Source organism: Podarcis melisellensis (genome assembly GCF_964234715.1).
Source record: "Podarcis melisellensis genome assembly, chromosome: 15".
Taxonomy (NCBI): Eukaryota; Metazoa; Chordata; class Lepidosauria; order Squamata; family Lacertidae; genus Podarcis; species Podarcis melisellensis.
The window spans coordinates 14,895,828-14,909,275 of record NC_138532.1 but is presented as its reverse complement, the minus strand read 5'-3'; the positions used below and the strand labels follow the sequence as shown (position 1 = coordinate 14,909,275).

At 43.1% G+C, this 13,448-nt stretch overlaps 1 long non-coding RNA gene across 2 annotated transcripts in view; it reads right to left on the bottom strand.

The window, feature by feature from the left end:
* LOC309358310 overlaps positions 1-13,448 on the bottom strand; it is a 40,501-nt gene that overhangs the window by 22,572 nt on the left and 4,481 nt on the right. For both annotated transcript variants that reach the window (XR_014163439.1, XR_014163440.1), the window contains exon 2: positions 537-624. This is a non-coding gene — a long non-coding RNA (uncharacterized lncRNA). The remainder of the gene's footprint in view (positions 1-536; positions 625-13,448) is intronic.

Below are 13,448 nucleotides of genomic sequence, written 5' to 3'. Positions count from 1 at the left end.
AAAGGTCTCCGAGCGACTTGCAACATATTTAAGAACATAAGTAAAAAAATACATTATAATAAAAAACACATTTACAGAAAAAACATTTACACAGAAACATATTCAGTTCATAAAAAACACACAAGTAACCCCCAATAACAGCGCCAGAAAGCTTATGCAGCACAACTACCAGCAAACATTACCATCATAGTCCAAGAAAAACCTGGAGGGGAGGTAAGGTTTTACCTGGCACCAAAAAATACATCACTGAAGGCACCAGGTAGGTCTCACTGGGGAGAACATTCGACAGATGGGGATTTCACAACTAAAAATGCCCTCCCTTGCCATCATCTTCCTAAAGAAAGACTTCAGATGATGATCTAAGGGTAGAAGAGATTCATATCAGGAGAGGTGGTCCAGAAGATGTTGAGGTACTGGGGCATAAAGATGGTTCAATAGGAAAGAAATAAAAAATAAAATAGAGGATATGCTTTAATTTACCTCCATGGTGTTGTTTTATCACCATCCCTCTAACCTGCTTGTAAAGACCTTCTTACCATTGGAAACTTTCTCCATCTGTGACACCAGGGCTTCACATGCATCAGGTGTGCCATAAGCACTGGTCCTTCCAATAATTATGAGTTCCTTTGAAATTCAAAACACACTTTTTATTATTATTCCACTTTGAAATGGGGTTCATCATTCTGTTTTTCGGTTTCCCGAGTGCGAGAGAGGCTAACCTCCAGGCATCTTTTTTAATTAGCAGGGAGACAATGTGCTCATTCCTGCCTCCCTTATTCCTGCTTGTACAACACAGACAGAAAAAAACCCTTTTTATAATACAACAAGCAACCTCTAGGTCACAGCTGGTTACAAGAGAGGGAAAGAGGAGAGAGAAATGAATGAGCCACACAAACAACACAAGATACTTAATTAGATTAGGTCCAAGATGGGTTTATTCATTTACTTACTTCAAGATGTACCCAGTTTGTCCCGTAAGGGACAATTCCATTTTAAAAGCACCTCTATGTTTCACGCAAGCCAACCAGTCATGTAAATTCTGCCTCAGCTGACCTGTGGTGAGGATCACCAGATGGGAGCACACTGCATGGAACCAGGCCCCAAAACAAATGTATTTGTTCCCTGGTAAGCATGGAGGAGGAATTCAATACATTTCACACTGAAAGGTGAAACTACATAATTTCCACTTCCTGAAACAATACCTAAACCAATCTGCAGTCATTCTATGGAAGCTGCACTTCTCTGAATTTTGCAGGGCAGTTCTCCATTCAAGTAATATGTACAAGTATATATATACTAGTCTGGAGTGTGCATAGAAGTGCTTATATTGGGAGGGGGGACACATATAAAGATGCATCATAGTAGGGAAGTTGCTTGCAAAAATAAGTATATTAGGCAAAACTATATACAAGAGAGACAGTGTGGTGCAGTGGTTAGAGTGTCCAGCTCGGACCCAGGAGACCAGGGTTCAAATCCCCACTCAGTCATGAAGTTCACTGGGTTAACTTGGGCATTGCCTCTTAGCCTACACAAGGTTGTTGTGGGAATTACAGTAAATGAGGAAGGGGAGACCATGCATTCTACCTTGAGTTTCTTGAAGAAAAAGATGGGATAGAAATGCTACATATGTATATAGTAGGGCAGTTATGGTACTTCTGGTTGTGTGTGCTTTCCTTCAACTTGAGACTACAACTTTTGAATACAGGTATCCCATAGTCTTTAAAAAATAATATCCCCCCCTCTCTGTATGTTAGCTTGAAAACATGCAGTGCATGGCTAAAGCAGGCAGAACAGCAGAGGTGGGGTGAAAAAGAGTGCAAGAGAACAGCAGGTGGCTTTGCAGTGCAGAATTATAATCCATTAACAGAGCTAGGCAGGGAGTGCATCTTCACTCCTCGCAGTTTCTGTCAGTAGTAACCCACGTGGAAAAGAAATATTGGAAGAGAAGCTTTAATTCAGCTGATTTCAATAAGTGCGCTTTGCATAGTGAAATCCAAGGCGGACTGTGGTCTTTTTTCTTTTCTTTTTGCAGGCAGAGGTCCAGAAATACTGCAGATCTGATCTGAGAGGTCCGCTCCTACTCAGCAGGGGAATGGGGCTTTGTCTGCAGAACTCTATGACAAAACACAAAGTCTGGTGTTGGAGGTAGAAGAAGACAACTTCTTAGGTGCAGCAGCATGGTTACAAGCCCAGGCTTTAGGGGCAAGCATGGGGATAAAACGAAGATCATGGCCACTGGTCCCATCACCTCCTGGCAAATAGAAGGGGAAGAAATGGAGGCAGTGAGAGATTTTACTTTATTGGGCTCCATGATCACTGCAGATGGTGACAGCAGCCACAAAATTAAAAGACGCCTGCTTCTTGGGAGAAAAGTGATGACAAACCTAGGCAGCATCTTAAAAAGCAGAGACATCACCTTGCTAACAAAGGTCCGTATAGTAAAAGCTATGGTTTTCCCAGTAGTGATGTATGGATGTGAGAGCTGGACCATAAAGAAGGCTGATTGCCAAAGAATTGATGCTTTTGAATTATGGTGCTGGAGGAGACTCTTGAGAGTCCCACAGACTGCAAGAAGATCAAACCTATCCATTCATAAGGAAATCAGCCCTGAGTGCTCACTGGGTGGACAGATCCAATAGACTCCAATACTTTGGCCACCTTATGAGATGAGAAGACTCCCTGGAAAAGACCCTGATGTTGGGAAAGATGGAGGGCACAAGGAGAAGGGGACGACAGAGGACAAGATGGTTGGATAGTGTTTTCGAAGCTACCAGCATGAGTTTGACTAAACTGTGGGAGGCAGTGGAAGACAGAAGTGCCTGGCGTGCTCTGGTCCATGGGGTCATGAAGAGTCAGACACGACTAAACGACTAAACAGCAACAACATGGGGGGGGGGACAACACAACATGAGTGAAGGCAAGCTCATGTGTCATGCCCAACTACTTGCACCCCGTCTGAAAGGTGCCACTTGATTGCCAAGGTCCCACACAATTGTTTCATCTCACATGGTTCAGACATACCCCCTTGCTGCATGGAAGTAGTAATCATTTATTGCTTGGAGGGAAATTCTCTTCAATGTATTATCCCTGATTTTTTCAATATTGCTTGCAAGAACGTTCATCCATTTCTTGTTTCTATTACCATCTGCTGCACCTTCTCATTCACTTTCTTTAATTAAATTAATTTGCCCTAAGTGGTGCCATGCTGTAGCTAAATCTGATTGTCTATGTAGCTTAGTGATGTCCTGTTCACTGCCTGGTCCCTGATTGTCTAGGCTAGGGCTTCCTGCGTGCCTAATCAAGCAAGCACTGCCTTCAGTCTCAACTGTCTTGACTGACCTAATTTGCTCTTAGTGATGTCATCATGTTGCCAAATCCAAGTGGCTACCCAGCCTTGTGGCACCATCTAGGATGCTATGGGAACCCTGATTGACCGAGGTCACTCATGGTGCAAATCCAGGAAAAAGGAAGTAGAACCAGGTGGTGAAAATTGTGGTAGCTAAGATAAATTAAAGAGGCTCTGCAAAGTTGAATGAACATGTCTAAATTGGGCCCAAGTCACTGTTTTCAGCCTGACAAGTGGAAACTGGAAATATTTGCAACAGTCCAAGTGCAATCCAGAATAACCTCACTTGAAGGGTTTCAGCAAATCTCTATTTTTAAATTATTATTCTTATTTAGCTCAGCTGCTCATTGAGACACAGGAAACAACGGTGAATTACCCCCCCCCCAAGATCTTGCGCATGTGTGGGTGCAACTTTTTTTTAAAATGTAAGAGCAACCACAGATATTTTGGGGGGTGGGGGGAGTGCAAATAAAATCAGGATCACAGCACTGAGGGAGGGGATTAACCCCCTTTCTCCATGCTATTTTCCTCTTTAAAATTGCCCCACATCAAGGATGCTACTTGCCTGGTGGACAGGAAAAAGCATCATGTAAGAGATGGCTATGAATCAGTCTATTTTCAATCTGTGTCAGTTTCACATCTGTTCATTCATAAATCTGTTCCATGCCATTTCAGTGTCAATCTGTGATTTTCAAGGAACGTACAAAATGTACATTATTTTGCACGCATTTTATCCTAAAATATACATTGCTGTATTCATCTTATCCTAAAATCCACATTTTATGTGGATTTTAACCTAAAGCATACATTTTTTATGTGCATTTGGTACATTATTTGAGCCAAGAAGTGTTTAGCAAAAGTCACTGGAGTGTGAAAGCCAACTCATAACTGCATTCTGCTCTGGGTATTAGTCTGGGAAGTGCAAACCAGGTCACATCCCTTTAAAATACAGATGAAATGAAATTCTCAAGCATCCCTAAAACAAATAAAAGATGGCATTTGTGTGTCTATGGGTAGAAGACTGGATGAGCTTTGTGTTGTACGGTGCTTTTCCACAGTTAAAGTGCTCCACAGATGATCAATGACAACTGTATCCAACATCATGCAGGTTTTCAGAACTACTCTGCATCCTATTATATGACTCCATGTTTAAATACCAAAATAATACATTACAGTCATGATTGCAATTAATGAATTAATGAATTATGGATTCCAAATTGCGAGGTCATGATGTAACAACCTGTGAATGATAAATTAAGTGAATTATTGCAATTGGTCAAAGTTCGTTGAAACTCTCCGAAGGGAAAGGATTTAAATCCAAATGTGTATCGCAGGTGGAGAAAGGGAGAGCACTCAAATTCACTTCATCAGTTTGAGGAGAAAGCTCTTTGTTTTAGCAGCTGCAGCGATAAAAATCTAATTGAACAGTCAGACAAAAGCAATGCAAAGTGAGTTAACCTTAAGTTCTCTAGGATTACATTCCCAGTTCTATGTAACATGCATTCAATGGAATCTTTAGTCTCTTCCTTCTCCTCTGTAAAGGCCCTACAAGTTGTGGCTGCCACATGGTAGCTGTCAGCAGCTTGCCCCCGAGACCCAGTGATATTTAACGCAACATCTCCTATGTGTACATTTCCTATACTAATGAATATTGCAAATTTCTAAGGGTTGTATCCCTGTGTGAGTGGCATTCCACTCACAAAACAGGATGTACCCCTTCATCCCCTCTCCCTGCATACCCCTAAAATTTTCTCCATGGGGTCCCTTGATCCTCTAGAACAGATTTTGCAGGGGTTCAAGGGAAAGGAGAGGATGGGGAAAATCTGTTGCACAGAATTATGTTGCCTAAGTAGAATGGCAGCACTGGATGATACAGCTCTGAATGAGGTTTTCCAAAAAGCCTCCCCACCCTCAGCCATTATAGCCCTGAGATCATGACATGATTCATTTCACCTCTAGTCTCCCACCCTATCTGCCAATTGAGGAGAAACATGAATCAGTGTTAATATTCCAAATGTCCTTTGACACGACAAGCCCCACACTTCATGGAAATGGTTCCCATTCACCTAGCACAAATCAGATGGGCCTGTTTGCCTTTCCCATTCTGCTCCCAGGCTCAATTCAAGGTGCTGGTTTTGATCTTTAAATATTAAAGCTTAGGACCGGAATATTTTTAAAAATTGTCTCTCATGCCCCTGCCCTGCTTGAGCCTACCCAACAACTCCATTTCTCTTCTTAGGCTCTTTTTGGGGGACTTATCATAGGAGCCAACTCCTAGGGGCTGAGGGGTCTTTGCCCCCCTCCAAATAAAATATTTGAGGGGCCGCACCCCCAAAGTTGAGGGGTATTGCCATTCAAATGGTGCCCATGCAATGCATCATATGATCAATTATTCAGGGCAGGGCATACTTGTCCCTGTGGAGATCACACAGGGTCCCCGGACGTTTACTGGTCTATTGAACCCTGTGCCACCACAATGCTTGCTTCCCCGCTGCCACCAGCCAGTTACTCTCTGGTAAAACACCGAGTCCAGTCAGTTGTTAAAAGTGAACCAAAAAAACCAAGTTTATTTTACAAACATTAACAAGTTTATGGTTTCTCAGATAATATTCTTGTTTCTTTACCGGCCTATACCTTCCTCATACCTTCTGATTGATTATCAACTGTTTGACTGACTCCTCTTAACAAATCCTCTCACTCTCTCACACCAGTCTAGCCCAACCCACAGACTTATCTTCTCTGTCTCTTCTAACTTCAGACTGTCTTCTCAACAACTCTAACTCCCTCAAAAAACCTCTGTGCTTAAACCTTAAATGTAAAGGTAAAGGGACCCCTGACCATTAGGTCCAGTTGTGACCGACTCTGGGGTTGCAGCGCTCATCTCGCTTTATTGGCCAAGGGAGCCGGCGTACAGCTTCTGGGTCATATGGCCAGCATGACTAAGCCACTTCTCACCGAAGTGAGAGCAGCTCACGGAAATGCCGTTTACCTTCCCGCCAGAGCGGTACCTATTTATCTACTTGCACTTTGACATGCTTTTGAACTGCTAGGTTGGCAGTTTAAACCTTATACACAGTTAGCTCTGCCGCCTGGGTTCCCATTGGTTAGTCATTTTACAATTAGTTAACCCTTTCCCTATGAACCCAGTATGATGTCACACACAGGAGGACAAACGCCACAGCCCCCCTCCCTAATATTTTATTCAAGTTGTCACCCCTGCGACTTGTATATACAGTATGCAGGGACTCAAAGAGGGTATATTTGGCATTAAGCATCTGGAATAGCTCCCAAGAGAGATATACTTGGTCCCATCATTGCTCACTTTTACAGGAATAGTGACTACAATTCTGTTCCAGCAACAAGCTGAAATAGAATAGAAAGCCCCCAGTCTGGGGGTGGGGGGTGAGCTCAGGTGGCAGTGACACAAGAATAGGTCTGGCATCAAATGACCTTCCTGGCCTTCAAATTAGCATGATTTTCTGATGGCAAGGAGCAAACATGTACTCAAAAGATAGAAACTTTCTGCACTTCTAAAACTGTAAGCCAAATTCGTGGCTCGTGTAATTCAACTTAATATGAAGGAATTACCTTTGGTGGAATTAATGACATTTTTTTCCTAATTGCCTCGGCTGTTGGCCCTATCTGGTGGGCTAGGTTTGAGCATCTGTTTGGATTTTGAAGCATCCCGTTCCAGATGTCCCCTCTTTATACAGTGATTAGGACTGTGGCAGGTCTTAACACTTTCCTTCCCTCAACTGAGGTAGAAGGAAAGAATATTTTCAGTCATTTTCATCCCAAGTCTTGCTTGACAGCCAGAACAGTGTGTGTGTGTGTATATATATATATATATATATATATATATATATATATATATATGACAAATGGTTTGGTTGTGTAGTACTCCACACATTTCCCTATGAATACTGTCTTTGTATGGAACACTATAAAATCTGTCCCAAAAAAAGGCAGTAAGTTTGATATTGAAGGTATTCCTTCTAAGAATTCGGCATTTTTATTCTTAAATGATACCATTTTAGTGCCAGATGATGTCTGGATCTGAAGGCTGGTTTGATCCTCAAGAGGCAGGTGACTCCACTCGGTTTGCCCACACATTGCAAACCCCCAAGTACTCTCTCACTGGGCTGCGAGTTATATCCAACTAACATGTACTTGGAATAGACCCATTAAAATTAATTGTCCTACATTAGTCATCTCCATTAACTTCAATGGGTCTGCTCTGAGTAGGACTCATATTGGTTGCAACCCTTTAATTAACCCCCACAACCCTCACTTTTTTTTGGTTGCTTTTCACTGATTTGATATTGCTTTGCTTTGTATTTTTGGCTACTATTATATTTTGTTATTGTTTGTATGTGTGTGTTTAATGATGCACTGTTTTGTTTTATAACCTTGCTGTTTGATGCTTATTTCTCCCCCTCAAAAATAGAAAGGATATGTTTGTGTGTGTGTGTGTGTGTGACTGGACAAGCAAGTGTTCACTATCTGTTGGTAAATACATTGCTCTCCCCACAGGAGGATGGGTTCAGATGAAATATTCCCCACCCATCAAAGGTGTGTGAAATTCCTACCACTGCCCTTCAAAAAGAAATCCCTGCAGGTGTTTTGCCCAAGTGTGCAGTCAGAGGTGTCACAGTCATAGTACAGCCATGTGGAGGCCTATACCACATGTCCATCTGAACATTTTAACAGTCAAAATAATGGGGACCTTCGTGCTTATGAGTTGCTCCCCTTCCCTGCATTCTGCGGTACCACTAGTTCTTCACAAACCTTCCCCAAAAATGCTACAACTCTGACACACAGTAAGGGCTCATCTATATTTCCTTTTGCAGCACATTTCTAGACACAGATCTGGGCTTTAAAGCTCTGTGTCCGAGTATGGGGTTTTTTGGTCCCAGACCTTTCCCCATGAAAACCCGGCACAAACAGCAAATGGGTTTCTGTGGATGGCTTTTTGCTCCCATTCAGCGGTAAAATGAGGGTTTTTCCAGGGAAAATGCTTAAAGGGAAAAAACACACACAGAGAGAGAGAGAGAGAGAGAGAGAGAGAGAGAGAGAGAGAGGTGGAGCTTTAAAGCACAAATGTGTGCCTGGAAAGTGTGGTGCAAAAGGAAGTCTGGATGAGCCCAAAGTGACTTAGTAGCATGGAGCAGTTGCCAGGCTAATCCAGGATATAGTCCTGGCACTAGCTTCAGGCACAGCTAATCTCCCCGCCTGCCTCACCAGAGGTGGTGTGACATGGACACAGCTGCCAGTATTGGGATGGAGTGAAGAGGATGAGTGAAAGATAAGCAGCAAGGGATATTGTCAGAAGCCAGGCTGACAGGCAGGAATATCCCTGTTCAGCCGTTAAAAAACAAATTAAAGGAAAAGAACAGATAGATCTTCTCAGATGGGATGGTGCAGAGACCCAGAAAAGCCAAGCTTACTAATTCTGCACCTTCATATCTTGTCATAGAACCAAACAAACATAGTCCAACAGCTCTTACAGCCTTGGTCCTAACCTTGTTTACTTAAATGGAAATTCAACTTATTTCAATAGGACTTACTTTCAAGTAGTTTTCCCAGTAGTGATGTATGGAAGTGAGAGCTGGACCATAAAGAAGGCTGATCGCCGAAGGATTGATGCTTTTGAATTATGGTGCTGGAGGAGACTCTTGAGAGTCCCATGGACTGCAAGAAGATCAAACCTCTCCATTCTGAAGGAAATCAGCCCTGTGTGCTCACTGGAAGGACAGATCCTGAAGCTGAGGCTCCAATACTTTGGCCACCTCATGAGAAGAGAAGACTCCCTGGAAAAGACCCTGATGTTGGGAAAGATGGAGGGCACAAGGAGAAGGGGACGACAGAGGACAAGATGGTTGGACAGTGTTCTTGAAGCTACAAACATGAGTCTGACCAAACTGCGGGAGGCAGTGGAAGACAGGAGTGCCTGGCGTGCTCTGGTCCATGGGGTCATGAAGAGTCACACACGACTAAACGACTAAACAAAACAACTTTCAAGAATGCACATTTAAGATTTTTATTTGTTTACATCACCGGTAGACAATGCAGTGCCCCACACATGCTCCTGGACTACAACTCCCATCATCCTTGATCACAGCCAATGGCTGATGGGAGCGGGAGTCCAATAACATCTGGAGGGCACCATTTTGACAATCCCTGACTATCCTTAGAAGTCACGGCGGTGGGAAGAAACTTTATTAAAATATAGGGCTGGCACCAATTAAATAAATCTTGGCTGGTTTTTTGCATGAGTTTTTGTTTATTTCTTACTTGATCCAATCGACATATAACTGCATACAAAATAATAGTTCTAATGGGATGAAATGCAAGATCGCTTTGTCCTTTGCTCACTCTCAAGAAGGAATACCTCTACTAAGATGATGCCTGCCATCTGCAGTGTTAACTAGTACTTGCATTAAGATTTTAAAATGATAATAATCTGCGGGCTGATTTTTCCTGGGCACCTTTTTAGTCAATCCAAATGTTTCTAATTGATTAATCTAACTGATTGATTGATCTAACACTGCAGCTGTAATAATCACAATTCTTTTCCTGTGACAATGGACAAAGCTCCATAGGGACAGAAAGAAAGGGAGGGGGAGTTATTCTGTAATAGGGATGAAGGGTCTGTTATTTTTGTCTGTGTAAAGAAGCTAATTCAGTCTCCATAGGGGATGAGCAAAGCTCTAAAGGATTTGGGCGTTATATGATCAGAGGGAATAAATGTCCTAAGGCTCATCTGCTTTATTTAATACTTATCCCAACAGACTCCTGCTGCTTCGAGGAAGCAATTTTACTTAGTGGTGCATATCTTACCAGGACAGGCCCTCCCTTTTACGACATTTTGACAGTTTCCAGGTTGCAAACATATTGGTCAGGAATGAATTTCAGGGGGCGGGGGAAGTGTCTCACAGAAATGAAGATTTAATTGCACATTTCAGAAATTGCAGATGCACAAACTTATGTTCTCAACCATGCTCTGTGACCAAAATAATTTCCCCACCTCTAATATGGGTCCTTCCTTCCTTCCTTCCTTCCTTTTCAAGTCAAGCATATCCAGGACCTGAATTGAGGCACTCTAAGTCTGCATGACTGCAGATGAGTAAAAGGAGACAGATTGGAGGAGAACGGCCATGTTGCTGCTTTTCCATATTCTACCAAAACAGCCTGTCAGAACCTTGTTTTCCCAGATGTTGTTGGGCTATAATTCCCACCAGCCCTGGCCATCAGGCCATGCTGGCTGGGGCTGATGGGAGTTGTAGTACAACAATATCTGGGGAACCAAGGTTGGAAAGGCTGCACTATAACATCACTTCTATGTAGCCCATTGGTCTTTCTTGACCTGGATTGTTCTCTTTATAAATACTTCTCATTAGGCTTGGGCATTTGCCTTGTCAACAGCCCTTGTGCATTGTATGGTTGGCTTCCAAGTTTTGGTCTGTGCATATTCCTCTTTCCCAGACTGCCAGCTCTTTTGTTTGTCTGCCTCCCCTCTTCTCTCTCACTTTCTCATCACAGGGAGCTAAAGGTAAAGGTAAAGGTACCCCTGCCCGTACGGGCCAGTCTTGACAGACTCTGGGGTTGTGCGCCCATCTCACTTAAGAGGCCAGGGGCCAGCGCTGTCCGGAGACACTTCCGGGTCATGTGACCAGCGTGACATCGCTGCTCTGGCGAGACAGAGCTGCACATGGAAACGCCGTTTACCTTCCCGCTAGTAAGCGGTCCCTATTTATCTACTTGCACCCGGGGGTGCTTTCGAACTGCTAGGTTGGCAGGCGCTGGGACTGAATGACGGGAGTGCACCCCGCCGCGGGGATTCGAACCGCCGACCTTTCGATCGGCAAGCCCTAGGCGCTGAGGCTTTTACCCACAGCGCCACCCGCGTCCCCACGTCTAGGGAGCTAGCCACCGTCAAAGGAGTCCTGATGCCAACGCTAAACCAAAATTTCTCAAAATATTCATTTTTCTTGGGAAATTTCTGAATTTTCCTCTTTATCACCTCACCACACTCTTGAGAAAAATGAGGCCACTTTACAGAATTTTCATCAAATTTCTTATTTATTTTGTGTGGCAACCACTATTGGAAGCCGGTGTGATGACCTGAAAGCTTAGATTGTGATGCGATCCTTTACAAGAGACTGTTCATTCAAAAGTCTTTACTTCTCTTTCATTCTTGCACGGTGTGTGTGTGTGTGCGCGCACACACACACATGCAAGCTAGCTCTTGCTGTGCTAAGTCTGTAAGTCCATCAGTTTCCTGACTCCTTAACCTCATTTGCCCCCCCCCAAAAAAAACTTGAGCTATTGGAGCGCTTGACACATCTCCGGTGCACGAGTGAGAAGAATTTAAGAAAGCCTTTCTTTCCCTGACAACGAAAACTCATTTGCTCCTTTGAAAAGAAACCCAAACAACCTCTCTCTCATATTCAAGATAGGAGATGCAATCTCCCTGAGGGGAGAATGAGCAATTAATACAAGAAAGATTGCAGGAGCGTGTCGTCGCCTGGGTCTTTTGCAAAACACTGCTCCCATAAAGGCACAACTGCGACCTTCGAAGAGCAATGGTGGGACACATCCCCAAGTATGGAACAGGTTTACCTGCAGCAGCAGCCTGGACTTTGCAGGCAGAGCACAGGGGAGCCCTCCCCCCCCCAGCCTACCCCCCTGTATCTATTCAGCAAGCTCCATTTTCACTGCTATCGTAAATTAATTAGGATAGTGATCAGCCAGAATTCATTAAGAAGCCCTTTTTGAAATGTAAAGTGGGGTGTGTGTAAGAAAGAGATGGAGAACATAAGCTAAAGAAAGTTGAAGCTCTCAGAGAGAAACAATAGAAAACCTAACAAACAACCATTTCCTCTGGCTGTGTCTTGGGCCACCATTCAATGATATTATGGATGGAAGAGAAGGAAGGTGCCTCTTGCAGACTATAGCTTTTATGAATAAATTGGTCTTTCCGAAATTGGTCAGTTTCTTTGTGGACATTGATTTATTTTTCCTGGATTTTCTTTGTGATTGTTATGCTTTGTTTTGCTTTGCTTTGTTTTGGGTTTTTTTTCTGGATGGTGCCTACTGATGTGAAAAAATCCATCTAGTATTGCTGATAAATCAGGAGATAACCACTGGGGTCAGGGAAAAGGGGAAAAAGAAAGAGAGAAAGAGAGATGGAGGGAAGAAAAGTCTTTGCAAGTTGCCACCCTGGTTTTGTCTCCTTATGCACTGCCTTAAAGGAAATATTAGCACTGCTGAATGTGTAATTAGACGTGTTTCCCCTCAGGGCGTGAGAGGGACTTGACTGTATTTCCTTGTTATCTGATCACAGCAAATGTAATTTGTGTTCCCTTTGAGTCTCTCTCTTTTTTAATCCCTCTCCCACTTTTGGATGGCAAGGCTCCGCTCAGCTGAGTAATGGATGACAGTGCTGGAAAACAGGACATTTTTCTTGTCTTGTACTCTCTAAACATTTCCAAGGTCAAGTGCGCTAAGAGGAAAAAGGTGCCCCCCCAACAAGGTGAGATGGGGTGCATAAACACACACCTTATCTTATCAGATCTTTTTTACTGCAATAAAGTACTGTAATAAAAAAGCAAATTGGAGATAGATATATTTTAAAAACTTGTTCATTATTTTGTGATATTTTGGGTTGATCCCAACAACCCAGCTATGGAGTTTGGAATTTTTCCTTATGCCCACCCTCCCACATGGCAATCTTTGCATTTTGTGTACAGTGGTACCTCAGGTTACAGATGCTTCAGGTTACAGACTCCGCTAACCCAGAAATAGTAACTCAGGGTTAAGAACTTTGCTTCAGGATGAGAACAGAAATCGCACAGCAGTGGGAGGCCCCATTAGCTAACGTGGTACCTCAGGTTAAGAACAGTTTCAGGTTAAGAACGGACCTCCAGAATGAATTAAGTTCTTAACCCAAGGTACCACTGTATTGTTAATGATGGTATTGAAAATAGCAGTTGGCTCATAAGACCTGCCCCAGACCAACTGGGGACCTCTAATGAAGTGTACTCCATTATGATGAGTAGGGAATGTCTAGAGAATGAGTCTGTATATATGTAAGAAACAT